Source organism: Athene cunicularia (genome assembly GCF_003259725.1).
Source record: "Athene cunicularia isolate RWA chromosome 2 unlocalized genomic scaffold, athCun1 chr2_part1, whole genome shotgun sequence".
Taxonomy (NCBI): Eukaryota; Metazoa; Chordata; class Aves; order Strigiformes; family Strigidae; genus Athene; species Athene cunicularia.
The window spans coordinates 81,962,311-81,979,609 of record NW_020799095.1 but is presented as its reverse complement, the minus strand read 5'-3'; the positions used below and the strand labels follow the sequence as shown (position 1 = coordinate 81,979,609).

Below are 17,299 nucleotides of genomic sequence, written 5' to 3'. Positions count from 1 at the left end.
ATAACAACAAAAATAAAAGCACATGAATCCCCAGGCTGTAAGTCTAAAATCCCTCTCACAAAATGTAAAACAGAAAACTTGACCAAAATTAAGTGAACCAACAAGTCCAGGCTGCCCATAAGTGACAGATTTAATAAGCCACTGAATTTTCTGATCTAATTACTATACTATGTATGTAAAAGGATGGCATTTGCTTCAACTGCAAGGTAGATAACATGAAGGTTACTTTCAGACTTGTAATATGTCAAACACAGCAGCTATGTGTACTCCAGAAAGACCTGTGCAAGTATTGTCTACTGTAACGCAAAAACAGTTGGGTGCTCCACTTCAGGAGGACTCACATGGACATAGGAATGCATAGATTTTTTTTCATTTCTGAACAATTCTTAAATTTGGTTTTGTGTTGTAATGTACAGAACAGCAGCAAAATTAAATATATCTGTTAACCAAATGAAAGAAAAATAAAATTGTAAAAGCTCTCACACAGTATCAGATCATTGACTCTGACTATTCCTAAAAAACTTATCCATCTGCTACTGGACACATCACCATACACTAAAAAAATAAATGTCAAGGAAGAACAAGTTTGGCTTCACTCAAGAATCAAGTAGAACGGCAGCTGAGTTCACTCAGAAGGAGCTGAAGTGGAAAGCAGCAATAATTAAGAAAATTAATGAAACCAACACCAGCTTCTGTAAGCATCCTGATGATTTAAAATACATATATTAATATAAAGCACACAAAAAAAGTAAACATAACGAACAAAAAGAGCTCATTTCACATTTATTATTTAGCAACACTAACATTATTCCTTTATTAAGGAACAAGAGATGACATCCCGGCTCCACTGCGAGTACAGCAGTAAGGATTTGCCTTTGTTTCTAGCAGACCTTACAAATATTCTTCAAGAAAATTTGCTTTCTTTAATTGCTTGTGTTTCAGAGTCCTCATGACATAAAATGAATTCAAGCAGGAGAACTGTTGGTTTGTGGGCAGAACACTAGACCACATTTTGATAGCTTGTTCGTTATTTTGGCAATATGGCCTCATCATTTATTTCTTAACGATGTAATACTATAGTCATTAAAATTGAAAGTATTGTCATTTTCAGGCACTTTACCTAACTAAACTTCTTAGAAGGGGCTTAAAGAGACTAACAGCAAGTTATTTTAAAAGGGATTAGTTTTGCACATATCTGGATGAAGTAATTTTCCAAAAGAAATTTGTTACCTTGATAGAGAATCTTTGCCAGGAATAAAATAATTACGGTCTAAAGATAAAAATCAGTGGAAAGTAATAACAAAAAATTGGCCAGAAAGACTACCCAACACAGGTGGGCTGCCATAACCAAGTGCATGTTATTGTAGCGCTGGTATGTGGTTGGTTGCAGTCGGGTGAAAACTGAGGAATGAGGATTGAGGCAACTGCAGATCAGAATTCCACTTTACATTAAGTAAACTTTTGTTAACACCACTGGACAAATATCTCTGTCACCTTACCCCTCACATGGTCAAGAAAAAAAATTCCTCCTGCTCCTGTGTTTAAGACTGGAGTTCAAATCCATAAAGGACCCCCGGCCCAAGAAAAATCAATGATCGAGATCGACCTTGTGATTCCAGCAACATCAGTGACTGTCATGTGACTCTGATTAGTCCCATAGTGCTCTTCTGCTCTGCAAACTCAACAGGCATGGGGAACTAATATGGTTTTGGCTGCTAGGATACCACTAACAAACATTTCATCTAGATTTGACACTCAGTGATGTTTTGGAAATCAAAATTTCTTTTTGCTTACATTAACCAAGACAAAAAATAACCAGCAATGTCCAGGATGAAGGACACCCTCCCCAGCCCCTATGACTGAAGCTGGGGAGTTGGACGTCTAGAGCTTCGCACCCAGCCACCAGGCTGGACAACTGCACTTGTCTTTACTTTTGTTCTTCTGAGGTATGTAGTAACATTCAGGAGATTTACAGTGTTAGTTTTTCAGGACTAGACCAGAAAAGGTTAATGGAACGGCTGAAACATGTCACCTATATATGCGGAAATGGAAAGAGCAGCTACGAGCCAGTTTTCTGTGCAGGTCTTTATCTGCATGTTTGACACTCAACTAGAAACTTGGATTCAGTCCTGGTCTGATTTAAAAAAAAAAAATAAAATCCAAGACCACTCTAAGGTTTCTCTGGACTCACAGACCTCCAGTATTTCCTTCAGTCTCCTGTCACTCTCCTGGCCCCTTCCAAAATGCCTGAAGGCCTTCTGGCACATGGTCAACAACCTCAGACTCAGGCCTCCTGGACTGCTCACCTGGTCTCCCTGTGCACTTCTCAAAGACTGAGCCTTAATTTAAAAGCTCTTTTTTTCCTTCCATTTTCTATTTTCAGCCAGCTACTTCTCCCCTTGTGCCTCAAAGGAACTAGGGTTTTTTTTACCCCTCTGACTCATAAGTGGAGTTACATGAAATTTCTGAGGGGAACTGGCAGTTACTTGTATGTTCATCGGAACCTCATAATTCACTAATTTTACACAGCTTTACTGGTTCAATTTGTTTTGATTTCTTAACTGCGTTTTCCTTCATATGCAGTTAGATTGCAAAACCAGTTGGCTTTTGCAAGTCAAGTGGCAACACCAGTTCCAACACTGCTTCACTCGCTCTTGCCTCAGGAGACTTGGTAGAGTGTTAAGAATCCTACATTAATAAACAGGAAATGTTGCCATTGTGTGGACACATTTCCAATACTAAACAGATAAAGGATTTTTGATACTTTCTCGCATCACTAGATGTCTTTCCTTGTTTTTTAAGACCCCATTAAGACCTGATAGGTAGCAAGTCCAAGAGAAAACATGCATCATTGAATTGTATTTCTCCTACTTAAGCAATTCAAGTATATTGGTTTCAGAAGACAATACCTGGACACAAATGAAACTGAACTAATAAAGAGGCTTGAAGGCAAACTCCAAGATAAGTTTTACTTTCATTGCAGTCAAAATTCAATGAGATGTTGAATAGCAGGAATGAAGAAAGATTGTCTTGGCTGCATCTCAGTCATGGAAAAAGAAAAATAGAGACAACTGAAATGTGGTTAGAAAGAAGCAGTAGGGATTGGTTCAAGCCCTGGAAGTTGAATCAAATTTTCTTGTTCCGCTTTGAAATATGAGAAAGAGCAGATTCATTTTAAGTTGATCCTCAATTTCAGCATCAGAAAAAAAATATGCTTGTCCAAAAGCATCTGACAAAATCATAACATAAATCTGAGTGTGACAAAGAACACTCCTCTTTTCTTTTCCATCTTTGTCTTCATGAGTATTAAATGCAAAGCAATGACAACAGCTGGAGAAATAAGTGATTAACTTCAGCAGAAGAATAATGCTGCCTCAACCCTACACCGTACAGTTTAAAGCTTTCTGTCTGCCTAGACTCAAGGGAGTATAAGATTTATCATAGATTAATGAAGCTGCTCCTAAATCTGGCATTGCTGTGGCTCAGCCACACAACACCAAGTTGTCAGAAGCATGTTCCTGCGTTTACAGTCCCTGCTTTCTCTCTGAATGCGTGCTTACTCTGAGACCAGCCATGGGCCACAGACTCTGCTCTTGTTTTGGCTACAAATACATGACAGTGAAGGTAGTCTACATCTTCAGAGTTTGCTATTACCCAATGCTGTCAAACTCTGCTGCTCTGAACTTTGAAGATTTTTTTTTTTTTAAATCAAAATGTCTTAAAATTAGTAAATGAAAGATTATTTTACTTCCCACTTCAAGTCTTAGGAGACATTTGGAAACATTTTCAAATGAGCCTCCAAGACCTCCAAATTAAAAATTTCCTCATAATAAAAATTTCGCCAAATTTTCACCCAATCAATTTGCTCCTGAGACTGATTTTATTAAAAGCAACCAGCTTTATTAGAGGACTTGTTAATATTACCAATGACGAGTATCAATCAACTATTGCTGGATCTTCTAGGAAGAGGGGAGCTGGGACACCAGCCAGACCCAGGGCACACCTTCTCTCACACACCTTTCCTCAGGCTGAGCTCAGCAGCAGCTCCCAGAGGGCAGGGGGCAAGGGCTGTGACACTCATGCAACACCTGATGTTCTACCCCACCACCTTCACCTGTTGGTTTGAATGAATGACACATTGCTTTACAGTATTAAGTATGTTGTTTAATAACTTTATTGATAATTAAAAATACCTTCCCTAGTGAAAGGGCAAGAAGTCTGTAGGAAATTGCCATCTAGTGTGAAAGAAATTAATGTGAAGTAATGAACCTTCCTGAGACTTTACAACCAGTCAAGCAGCTTTACTGCTGAGTTTTGCACTACTCCTCAATATTGTAGCATCATTTTTGTTTCTTAGAAATAAGCTTCCCCCACAGATCACAGACTGAGGGGACAAAATAATAAAAGAAAAAGAATGCAAAAGAGAAGAATAGTGAAAAGTGCCAAATATGTTTTGGCTGGTTCTGACAAATGCATTATTTTCCATGCTTTCTGCTAAGTACTGTTCAGCACATTTCCAAGCTGCTGAGATACAGAGGAATTGTCTGTAGCAGAAAGTACTTTCTATCCGTGTTACTCTGTCTATATTATATGAAGCTACTTGTATTCAAAGGAATGAATGACAATGTCTACTTGGCATGGAGGTGTCACATGTACAACCACAGCTCCCTGTTTTTTCCAGAGCAAAAAAACTTCTATCACTTATCTCTAAAGAGCGCTGCAGCTGCACAGGGACAATCCCAGCTACACACTAAAGCCCCTGGTCCAGTGGCATAGACCCCGTACCATGGTTTGTTTCTCATCAATAACACAACCCAGGAACACTTCAATCCATTCTTAATAACGTTCAGATATTGATGATGTGTGGTTGCAGAGTTTAAATTGATAAAACTCTGTGAAGTTACTTGTCCTGTTTACTGCAATTTCCAGAAAAGTTAGAAATTAAATAAGGATGAGATAGATTCAGATTTTACTCACACCCTTGAAAGCCTGATGTGGTTAAAGTCAGTGCAATTTCTGGTTAATTACTGTACTAGAAATGACAGCAAATTTTGCTTTAGATGTCTTGACTACTTAGTCAAACAGGAGATTTCTGAATGCAAAACTCTGTCTTAAATAAAAAAACAGTGGTCAAGAGGAAGAGGTCCACCTAGTACACTGAACAGCAGAAGTGAGAACCAGATACCACCCAGCCAAACAAAAAGCTTCACACATTATGAAACAAAACATGGTATGTGAAGAAAATACATGCAGAAGACACAGAAAACCGCCTCTCAAACCCAGGACTGAAACCACAACGTACTGATGCACAGCAGCTGCGAAATTACTGTACGTAAGGAAAATCTTCCCAAGTGTATTAACAGCTAGATTGACAGCTACCACTGGACTTTGGGCTCTACCAGCTACTGCACAGAAGTGGTAGTTCAGCTCTCCATCAAACATCTTTCCATATAACAAGAAAACAACATATATGCTCAAATGAAAAGGGAGTATAACAAGAAGGCTGTCAGACAGCAGTCATGGAAGTTGAAGGATAGGGACAATGTTTACAAGAGGGAAGAATATGGAAATTAACACTGAGTTGCATGACATGGACCTCATAAATGCCATAAAATAACAAACCCATATATACCAAAAACTTCTTGCAAGTAAATATTTAGGAAAGCACAAAGAAGCTCTATCAAACCTGAAAAAATAAAACAATGCAGTATAAATGCCAGTGGGTTTCACTTTATTTTTTAGAAAAAAATGTGATCCAAAATTAGACAACTTAAGTGGAAAAGCAATTTTCTCCAGGCTTCTATATAAAACACTCCCTTTGCTGCTTTTGTTCCTATCCTTTCTTACAAATATACCTGCCATACTGGGCAACTAACACCAATGCTGAGCACTGTTCTATCTGCTTTGGGTAAGATGTCAACATATTCTACAAAAACTTAACCTGACACAGTTGCAGTTATTTCTGAGTAATCTATGCAGCTGTGATCCATTTTATCTCTACCAATTTAAATGACAAGTCAAGTCTGCTAGGAAATCAACTTTTCATACAATTTCATAGTTTTATATACATATTAAAAGAAACCCCCAAACCCCAAATCAAAACAAAAAAAAATCCCCAAACAACCACCAAAACTCTGAGGATTTTCATTAAATGGCATTCTGACACACATACTTGACTCATTCCAGACAGAGAAAAAGCTTTTGCAAGGAAATATCAGGTAAAATATTTATTAGCCTTCTCCAATTTGCAAATTTCCCAAGCTCCCACATTTTGTAGTGTCAGGAAATTGCTACTATAAACAGCCTAAACCTGCCAAAAAAAAATGTAGTTGAGGCCAAGTAAAGCAGGGCCAGGCTTCTCCTCCTTCACTCCCCACCCTTCAGGAGGTTCCTGACACAAGGACAACCTGCCTGCTATCGTGGTACAAGTGGGGCTGGGAGCTACAGGGAGCTCACCTCTCCCTGCCCGGCACACAAGAAAAGCTGCGAGGAGGCAGCACGGGCAGCAGCCGCGAGCTGGGACAGAGTGGGCACCCACAGCCCAGGGAGCCAGAGCCCCGAGCGAGGAAGGGCTGGAGGCCAAGGGCTTGTGACCCCCAGCAGCCAGGACCTGTCACTTCCCTGAAAGGCCACAGAGCTTCCCAAGTACTTACTCCGCAGCTTTTCATCTGCCTATACAAGGGCATTGATTCTTAAATGTCAGATGCAATATTGATTTAATTATCTTAAAGAATAATAAAAAAAATCTGCTCTTTTTAAAAATTATTTTTATTTTTTAGCTAACTTCATCTTTAGCTCCAGGTGAGGGAACTGTGAGAAGTCATCTCACAATGACTTCTTCAAAACTTCAAAGCACATACACTCAGTGGCTTTATTTACTTAATAGTTCAAAGTTTCATTTCATATCAATATTGCGCCAGACAACTCCTTTCATTATTTTAAGAAAATCTAAAGATGTAATCTTTTCATGTAGCCTCCACTTAGATTACTGTGTCAAGGAATGGCATTTCCACCACCCCGCCAACACAGGCACTTTGTTACAACGTGGCCAAACAAAGGGAACGCAACAGAGTGCTTATTGACTCCTCGCCGGAGCTATTTGGGCTGGCAGCTATGTTTGACTGACGGGGCAGAGGCTTCTCCAAAGACAAGATGCTTGTAATGTGCCACGCGAAAGACACTGCTTTACAATGCCAACCAGCACTCCCATTTTTCCTTCCTCAAGGATCCTAAGTCAGGCCAACATTTATGCTTACCAGAGAAGACCAAAGACTACTCCTTTATTTTGAAGGCAATTACTCTAAAATATGTTCTCCAAAAGAAATCTGCTGTAAGGCAACTGGAAGGGTCCCAGGGATCTGGCTGTGCTACCACTCACAAGGGACAGCAAAAGCTGATACCAAAGATCAGAGCAGAAACTTGGACTCAAAACAACATCTATGCCATAACACATATTTTTTCAAGCACTCAGTCAGTCATCAGTCATAGAAATTGAAAAGATCCTTGAATCAGAAATTTTACAAAGCTTTCCCTCAAACAAAAATCTTGGAGGTGGGGAGAAGCTGTCAAACCTCTTTCTGGGCCTCACCTTGCAAATATTTATTTCTGCTCCATGGAACAAAACAATCATCTATAATACATAATATTCATTGGGATAGCTTTGCCCAAATATGTAGCTATTTTGCTTTTTTGAGAAACAGACTAGGGAATCCTGAACTACCTATATTTTGCAAGTTGGCACAACATCCCAGGTGGTGCTCTCTTGTCTCAAAGGAGCTTATGACTCCCCACGCACTAAGTAAAAAGTATTTCTAGATGCTACAACACCTTAAAAATTATTCTATTATTACCATTTCATAAGCAATTCAGAAAGTCTGCCATTACGTACAAGTCCAGATCTAATCTTCATTAATACCTTTTATTTTCTGCCTTAATCTTGCAATTTAATTGCCACAGGTTATACAGAACTTGAACTCATCACGTCTTTCTTGTTGACCTCTTATTGGTGTAAATTACTTACATAAACACATTATTTCAGTGGAGTATTGAAAAAAAAAATCAGGTAAAATAGTCTTTCAGTGAAATTATATTAAGACGTCTTAGTTATAAATAGGTCAGAGATGTTGATTTATACAAATGTAAGCAGAAATTTGACAAAAGTCTCATTTGCTCCTGCCTCAATCCTTGCCTAGAATGACCACATCAATACATCTTAGGAAATTCATCTTTTATCTTCAAATGCCTTTACAAACACTAGCAGATCCTTCTAAATAAACACAATGGAAAGTCAATATCAACATGCATAAATGCACAGCAACTCAGCAACATAAACACAATGCATTACTTTAGGATTTACTCACACTTTTTCTTTTCCTATTCCTGATTTCCTTGCCCTTGCTTTCTCTGTTTCTGACCCTCTCCTGGCTGTGCAGTTTGCTTCTGCTGGCATCTCCCAAGCAGCGAGTTAAGAGCATGGGAGGTAGGTGGATGGCCAAGCCATGTTCAAGGTCTGGAGCCGACTGGCACACAGAGCCTTGGCTTAACCCCATGGGCAGCCCCATCACCATGTGGCCACTCTTACAGCTTCTGTACTGCTTCTCATTTCACCTCATCCTCTTCCATATCAACTCAGTATCTTTGGCACTCTCCCACCAACCTTCTCTCTTACAGTCCAATTTAAAGCTTCCACCAGTCACTAAAACCAGCATCCACTGATGTCAGTGATTTAGAGGCTCAGCTATGCTTTCAAGGAAGAACATATTTTCCTTCTTATTTGCAAGTTTTATAAATTACTCTAAAAACATTGTTCAGATTTACACTGCACTATTCACAGCTCTTCATAACTAAACCTACACTTCTCTGTCCCAACCTCTATCCTCTTTCTGTAGAGGCTGCCATAAAAAAGCTCTTAATTAACAGAAACAAAGCACCATCATCTGTAATGCTCTATGTTTTAAACAAACAACATAGCTGCAAAACCTTCAACTGCCATGGAACCCGCTGCAGAAAGCTATACAGAAAGTGAAAAATACAAGTAAAGGACACAGCAGATTCACAAAGAAAGATGCAAAAGAAAAGTCAATCAATGCACAAGAGCAACATAAAAGCAGGTAACTGGACAAAGTATGCAGCTGCATGCAAGACAGGATCATCTCTGAGAAATTTCCAGGAAACTGGAACTCTGCAGAATTAATCTACAGTTTAATAGACTACAAAATGAAAAATAAAATTAAAGGGATTTTATTGCCATGGAGAAAAAACAATAAAGATTTTGGCCACAACATGCCCAAAAGAACAAAGTTTTATTAAATCAGAAGCGCCTGCCAAGTTATAAGATTTCTAAAAAAGAGCAGAATTAAAAAAACAGTTTTAAAGTAAGAAAAGGCGGCAATTTTTTTTTGAAATATGAATCCAGCTGGCTTTGCATCTGATTGAAAGAAAATTATAGATTACAGTAAGCATCATGGGTAAAAATAAATAGTAATCAGAGCCCCTCTAAAAAGGAAAAAAAGTCAAACCAAACAGGCTATCCACATAACCAATAATTCTGAGCCATTTCCATGCCAGCCTTAATTGCCACATTGCAAAATACATTTCTCTTAAAGATACTCAACTTCTTTATGAAGTTTGCCAAATAACTATTGAAAAGCAGAAAGAGTAGAACGGGATCATCAAGAAAATAAGTTAAAAGTATCATTGTAAAAAGAAGTATTATCTTGCGGAATTCAAAATATATACCACATCAATGTTAAATGTTGCAGCAAAAAAATACGTTGCAGGACCATACTGGCTCTTTCAATGCTGAAAACATGTGAAAATGCCCAAAGTCAAATTTTAAGTTTATATCAAAAAGTAATGACAATATTCAAACTTGAACATGCTCCATCTGCTTTTAGCATGGACAGGTCTTCAGAAAGCACCATATGCAGTCACCTGGGGGTGGAGAACCAAACCCATATGGTACCAATTAACTCTGCAGTTCCCTCTCCTGCCAGTTTCAATCAGGTATCCTAAATTACACCAGGATCACGTAAATAAATATAAACAGGAAAAAGTTTTCTTAGAAAGGAGTGTACAGTGCAGAACCAGGCTGAAATGACAAACAGTGCCTTGTATATTTTAGCTGTATAGCATGAGAATCATAGATCACGGAGTTAAATTTTTTGAACCAAAGTAAGACATTATAAATTAGACAGGAATCATCACTACTTGGGATGTATACAGTCTACAGCTAATTTCATATGACCAATGGCTAATTTTCTGTATGCTATCATCAGATGCCATAAAGACATGCATTAACACATGGCCTGCAAAAGGATGTTCAAAAGGCTTCACTGGCCCTTAGCAAAGGAGCCAGTTCCCTACTCCTGGCCTACAGCATATGACAGTAACCCATGCAAATATCAACAATTACCTGTCAGCAAAGCTGGAGAAAGAATTTCATGCTCCAAGTAACATACATACTCCACACAAGTTTGTAGAATACAAGTTATGCAAAATCCAAAGCAAAGCACATAAACAGACATTTCCCATTAAGGTTCAAGTTAGAAATTATATGCTTTATATTATAGTAAATATTTGCTAGACATTTAATCCTTCTTTCCCTGCCCCTAATCTGTCCTCTTTTTCTCTACTCGGACCTTTCTATAGTATCAAGTTTACAACCAACTTTAGTGCACTCTGAAGAGTCCATTCCCCTTTTGGGAAAGGATATGTAAAATACATCAGCTTTGCTTAGAAGGATGCCCTTCTCATAGTAATTTTTAAAAAATCTGTTCTACTGCCAAAATTTTGTTCCTTCTCTACAAACTGCTCACAGCTTATTCTAGAAAGGAGAGGGATGAGATGGGGTAAAATTAAAAGGGACAGAAATAAAAGGGGGCAGAGGGGAAGAAAGGCACTGGTGCAAAACTCCTCAATCAGATCTTCCATTCACCTCTTGTATCAAAAGCCTGATATCAGTCACTTAGTTCTGCAACCATCACAATTCTCAGACCTCTAATGGCATATCACTCCCTTTATACAAAACGTGCAGCAGTTTAGTATTGAGCATTATAATGGCTTAAATCATGCTTATGAAGATTAGGTACACAACACAGATAATACATATGCACAAGTCTGAGTCTCAAGATTAAGATTTAATTTTACAATCTTTTATGCCTGAGGTGTTCAAACTCTAGGTTTGAAAAAGCATATCAGAGGAAAACATCTTCAGATCTCAGAACTGGGCTCAGGTTCTCGCAGTGGTGAATGTCTCCAGCACTTCAGCTGGGACCCATCCTCAGCTCCAAATGAAACAGCTGGAATTAATCAGTGTCTCTTCATATACAAGCCTTCAGCCCCATGGAGGAGAAGAAAAAAAACACCATGCAGGAAATCCAGCTTTTGTGTTTGTTCGCAAGGCAGATAAAATGAGCTGTCATCCTTTCTCACAGCAGGGAAGAGTAAGGACAGCTCAGATGAAAGCGCTGACAGGCCTGGCGGCGGGCACTGGGTGATATGACTCTGAAAGCACCGTGTGTTTGCAGAAGACCACCAGACACCAAAATAAAACATTCTTTAACATCAGGTACATTTACAATGATTAAATACAAGTAGTTTACCCAGCACTGCTCAGGTCCAAAGAATTAGTTCATTCCTTTATTTTATACACTATCACAAAGTGATAGTGTATTTTATACACTATCACAAACTATGAAAACAAGAAAATAAAAAGCTCAGTGTATTACCAATGTACATTCTTTATATTATCTCATGTTTCAGTGACCAGGAATCAGTTTCAGGCTAAACTGCTCTCTTGAGTCACCATCAAAAATTATCCACGTCACACTACTTGTGCACCAAGTGGTCCCGTGCTGCAGTGCCAAAACAGTACAAAAACATAACCAAAAATGGATTCAAACCATGTAAAAACATTTTTTGTGAGCATTAGCTCACAACTCAACATTTTCTGAGCTAGCCAGTCTTTACACGGAATTTTTAGTCAATCTGAAGAAGTTCAGTTTATGTTGATATATATTCTCCTCAGAGAATATTCATCACTGACATTTCTCACTGATCATTTGGGTTCTGGTGGCACATGGAAGACTGCAAAAAGAAACCTTACACCTCATGACCTGAGATGAGAAAGAAATTACTTAGGTTCCAGAAAGAGTATTTTGTAACTATAAAGAGAAAAATCATAAGTCAGCACCTACATCTGCATATGAAGACTAGAAGACAAACACAAAAATCAATAAACTTGCATGGTAAAAACCATTGCAATAGAAGTCAAACAAAAATTACTAAAGTTTTCCAGATTATTAAAGATTACTAACAGTTTTCACTCCACACAAGCAGTACACTGGATTATTTTAGTTCATTTTTGAGGTTTTTGCTCAGTTTAGGCAAATCAAAACTCAAAGTTGCTCATTTAAAAACACAGACAAATAATATATGAACTTATGCTCCCACCCAAAGCTGAGATACCTGGTAGGAACCCATGATTCCATATGCTGGGGTTTTAGGAACTTCAGTTCCTCAATGTTTCTGACTGAATGGTAAGAAAAAGGAAGAGGGAAGGTTTTAAAGTGGTTCTTTTTTTTCTTTTTTTTTTTTTTAAAAAAAAAAATCAAAACAAAACAAAAAAAGCATAAAGGCAAATTGAAACCAAAATTGTCAAGTAATGAGAGGAACTGACATGGGTCACAAATTACTGTCCCTAAATACTCTTTCCTCTTCAAACTAAACAATGCCTTCACAGCCAAAAGATAATCAGTAATTTCAACTGGTTTAAAAGGGAAGTTAAGCCACAAGATTTTTTATTTAAAAAAAAGGCAAAGAGAAAGAAAACCAAAAGAAGTATAAGATTAAATATATTATTTTGGGGCTTCTTTGCATTCCAGACTTGATTCACTTCTCCTGTATGAAGCAAGGACCTTTTACAAAGAAATATAGGTAGTGACAGTAAAAGAAGTTCCACACACAAAACCTCTTCCCATAACTTTTAGTGTATTAAAAAATCAAAAGGCTGCAATGCTGAGATGCCCATTATAATGTCTGCTGCCTCCTCTGACACACAAATGAATCACCACAGATAAAGATCAAGGATGACCCTTCTCCATCCTGTCTTTCAAAGCTGTCCTTCAGTGTTCACTAAAACTCCAGGCATGACAGGTACTGACACTGTTAAGCCCATATAGCCTTCTGCTTCGCTATAAACATAGGCCTGATTACTGAGGCACTACCAAGAAGCACAATATCACTCAATTATAAACTCTGCACCTTTGTCTGTAGTACTTAGAATGTAGAACTTGTCAAACGTACGATGCCTGGCAACAATATGGTGTGCTATTTTGACAGCCAAAACGCAAGACCGTAAGCCAGTTTTGATCCAAAATGTGTATTACCTCAATTTACAAACCACAACTAATAAAGTGGAAGTATCCCCTACTGCAAATGCTTTGTTATTACAAATCATAGATTTAAGACACTCATCCTCACAAGAGCTCTTCCAATGAGGCACAACCACATCTTTGCTTGACAGCATCTACAGTAGATGACTGCAAGGACCATGCTTTCTGAAAAAAGGCAGAAAGCAGTCATTCCACTCCAAGGTTCATTCTGTGGAGAAAAATCAGTATTTGTAATCTTGAGCTTGATCCATCTGTAACTACTCAGAATATAAACACATCTTTGGTGGATGCTTCACTATAACTGCTGGTATATAGACTGTGCAGGCAGTCTCTCTTGAGTATGTCCAAGATTAGCAGCATGGCAGGGTCAAACACCCTCCTCCTCAACCCCTGGACAGCAGCAGTTAAAAAACAGAGATAAAAAAGATCTTCAAAACCTATTTGCAAGTCCCGCCCTTTCCTCCACAGGCGGGGAAGCATGGGGCAACAGCAGCTCCTGTCACCTCTCAGCCAGACTGGGCCGGGGCCTGGCAGCCAGGACACATGACATGCACCACCCTGACACTGCTCTGACTCCTGACTCCCCCACCACCCAACATGGAGCGGTACCAGGCGAGACAGGTAGGATAACTGCTCTGTTTCAATCCTACTCATCTCATCATCTTTCAATTCCATAAGAAGGAATGTGCAGCAGAGCGCGCTCCAGATCTAAGGGCAAGTGTGGTTTTTCAGAGCAGAGATCAAACACACAGACTGCTACTTGGTTTCTGCGCTGGCTCTCAGCATTTTGTCCTGACAGTGTGAACACTGATTAAATCAGTAAGTTGAAAGGATGTGGTAAAGCTATGAAAGCCAACAATTTGACCCTTAAGTTAGACAGTGGGAACTTGAAACTTTCACCTAATTTTTTAAATCTTCTCAGTAAGATGATCTAATATTTGCTTACAGAATTCCTATCAGATATTTGTTTTGCTCCTATAGGAAGCTTGCACCCACAACTTCTGAGATTAGAATTCTGACTCATTTCATAAGAAACCCATCTCCCCATCATCTTCTTCCCAGAATTTTCTGCCTTCTGATACTCACAAAAGTAATAAATCATCATTAATTTAATTAGCAGTTTGCTTTTGAGAGGATGATAAAATATTTTGCATACTGCACATAAGAGAAGTTCAAGCTAATCTATTCTAACCCCTCAAAGCCAGTCAAGAGACAACTGGCTGCATGCACCCAACTGCAGCAAATGAGATGTTCATCCTCTTCAGGTGGTTACTTCAGGGTATGATTTGAAACTTACCTCTGGTCATGTATTTTTGATCTCCATCTGTTTTGCTCATTTTTCAATAAAGGAACCAAAAGTTTGCATAAGGGTTGACATTACTTTGAGAAGTAGCAGAGTGTAGAAGTTTGCCTTGCATTCTCCTTCCCTGGAGTTTATGCACAACTTCCGAACTGTACTAGAGACAAGAGAAGACTATTTAATCTACTAAAAGTATTTCCAACACTTACTCAGTTTTAATGTTTTATTTTCAGGTTTCTCTAACTGGCTGACCTGAGACCTATTTCCCTCTGGTGCTTGTGTTGTGGTGCCAACCCTTTTATTACAGCAGGTTCACATCTAGCGGTGAGAGCGGAGGAGGAGGAGGAACTGCAAACTCCCTGCTGCTCCATTTGGTTAGCAACCTCCTCTCCTCCTCCTCCCACTCTTCAGCAGATGGTTCTGCTGTCTTACCACAACAGGAGCTTTTTACACCCTCTTGATTCCTAAAGCAAACATCAGCCAAAATCTGAGAACCCATCTCCAGAGAGCCACAACAAAAGCACTGACCAAACAACCACCACAATACAACTGGAATAAAATCCCTGGCCCTTGGGAGAAGAGGAGGTTGTACACAACGTCACAGGGCCGGTGACTAATCTTTGGCATCTCATGTGAGAAAGTCTTGAAGTAGCTGCAATGACAGAGAACAGCATGAAAACAAATGGATGATTCAGACAGAAATTATATTCTTTAGAAGCAATAATATCAGAAGCTCACATAAAACATTATCTAATCTTTTTACCATTCAGAAAAGCCAGTGGCATTTACAGCCGTCTCCCAGATGTGTATTTTCAGTTACATGTGTGCCTGCGTGCGTGTGCATGAAGTCAGTGAGTTCAAAACAGGTGGGATTTCTAGCATCTCCATTTTAAAAGAAATTCCTTGACACCACTAAACATACATCCTACAGGGTAGGACAAGTCAAATTTCAGATAGTTCACTCCATGAGAGGCTCTTGCAGCTGATGCTGAGTCCATGCTAGCAGTTTTCTCACAGCAACTGAACCAGATTGCAGGCCTGAAGCAGTTACTCTTGGATTCCTCAAATCTCTGTGGCTGGCATGGGAGTGAAGAGGCTCATTCAGATTTAACTACAGCCACATATGCCAAATAGTTAAGCTAGATTCCATTTAAATTGCTGATGTGGACATATGAGGCTCTGTGTCAAGGTACTCTGAAGGGTACTTAAGTTAGTTTCTTCCTATTCTCTGCCCTCCATCCCCCAAATTATCTTAATTAAGCCTTAATTCAAGCAGTAAGTGAACTTTAGTCCTATTTGTACACATACAAACAGGTATCACATTACTTTGTCTTACTAATTTAGTGGATACAAATGATCTGTTGGCACTGCCATGGTAAAGGCAGCAAAGCCTACATTAACATACCACTGCCATGTACTTACTGTCAGAAACCATCTGCGCCATCCAGTTCAGATAATAAGCAAAGCTAGGGCTGTGACTGAGCTAAGATCTTTGCTTGCACTGTACTGCTACTATTGCCTGCTTTGAAGAAACCACATGTGAAATGCTATGAGGTGATGTGAACATTAACCAGACTTCCATCTGGTTTCAAATGTTCCTACAGGCTGAGTGCATGCACAAGTGTGCTTGTACACAGATGTTCAGAGGAACTGCACAACTTTGGTTGTGGGCCTGTTTTGTAGCATATTCCTGCTGCCGTTATCTCCACTTAACATGGGAATGGCAATGATGCCTTGCACAGGAGCATCATCTGTAACGCTGCCCTTTCACTCCCTCCAAACCAAAAGCCTACTTGCTCTTAGTTGAACATCTATGCTTGCTGCTGCTTATCCACACATGCTTGCTTAGATATCCTGTGTTTCCATACTCTTCCTTAAGTACCTGCTTCACTTTGATGCCCAGGCTTTCATCTATCACAACAGCAAGGAATCATCTGTTTGGGGAAGAAAAGCACAGTTCAAGATGCTCTTAGGAGAGGGCATTTGGATGCCAACAGCCTTTACGGTGGGGATGACTGCAGATCAAAAGCACTAGTTTCCTCCTGCTCTTTAACTTATAGATGGTTTAAGGGAAAATGTTTTAATGATTTCCTTGCTCTAGTGACTGACATTCTGGAAATCCTGCGTAAATGAAGCTATCTTTGAAGAAATGGTGGTGAGCCTGAAGCTGAAATAACACTGGTGATGCAACTAACCAGGCATTGGTACTGGATACTTTTCACAGCTCCTGTTGAACTGTTACACACAAACACTGCACTGGAAACTCTTCCCAACATTTCAGCCATCTTCCAAAGTCTGGCATTTGATTTAATGAATTAAAAATATATGAAAAGTTTCTCAAATGAGCTGTTCTTTATATAATGATTAAACCCACAATCAATGATTTTTGAAGCACCAAACTTTTAAATAATACAGATAACACATATGCTTAGTTGCAGTATAAAATTATGAGTGAATATGGGGGAGGAGGTTTATTCGAACAGGTTCAAGAAAAAATGAGCTTGCATCAATTGTGTTTGCACAGAGCTGCTAGTAAAGATTTGGATGGGATTTTCTGAAAAAATGCATGTTAGGTATTATTTTGAGAACTTCTGCAGAGGACAAT

At 39.0% G+C, this 17,299-nt stretch overlaps 1 protein-coding gene across 1 annotated transcript in view; it reads right to left on the bottom strand.

Annotated features, from left to right (window-relative positions):
- Positions 1-17,299, bottom strand: part of FHOD3 (formin homology 2 domain containing 3) — a 369,637-nt gene that overhangs the window by 278,191 nt on the left and 74,147 nt on the right. The window lies entirely within an intron of this gene.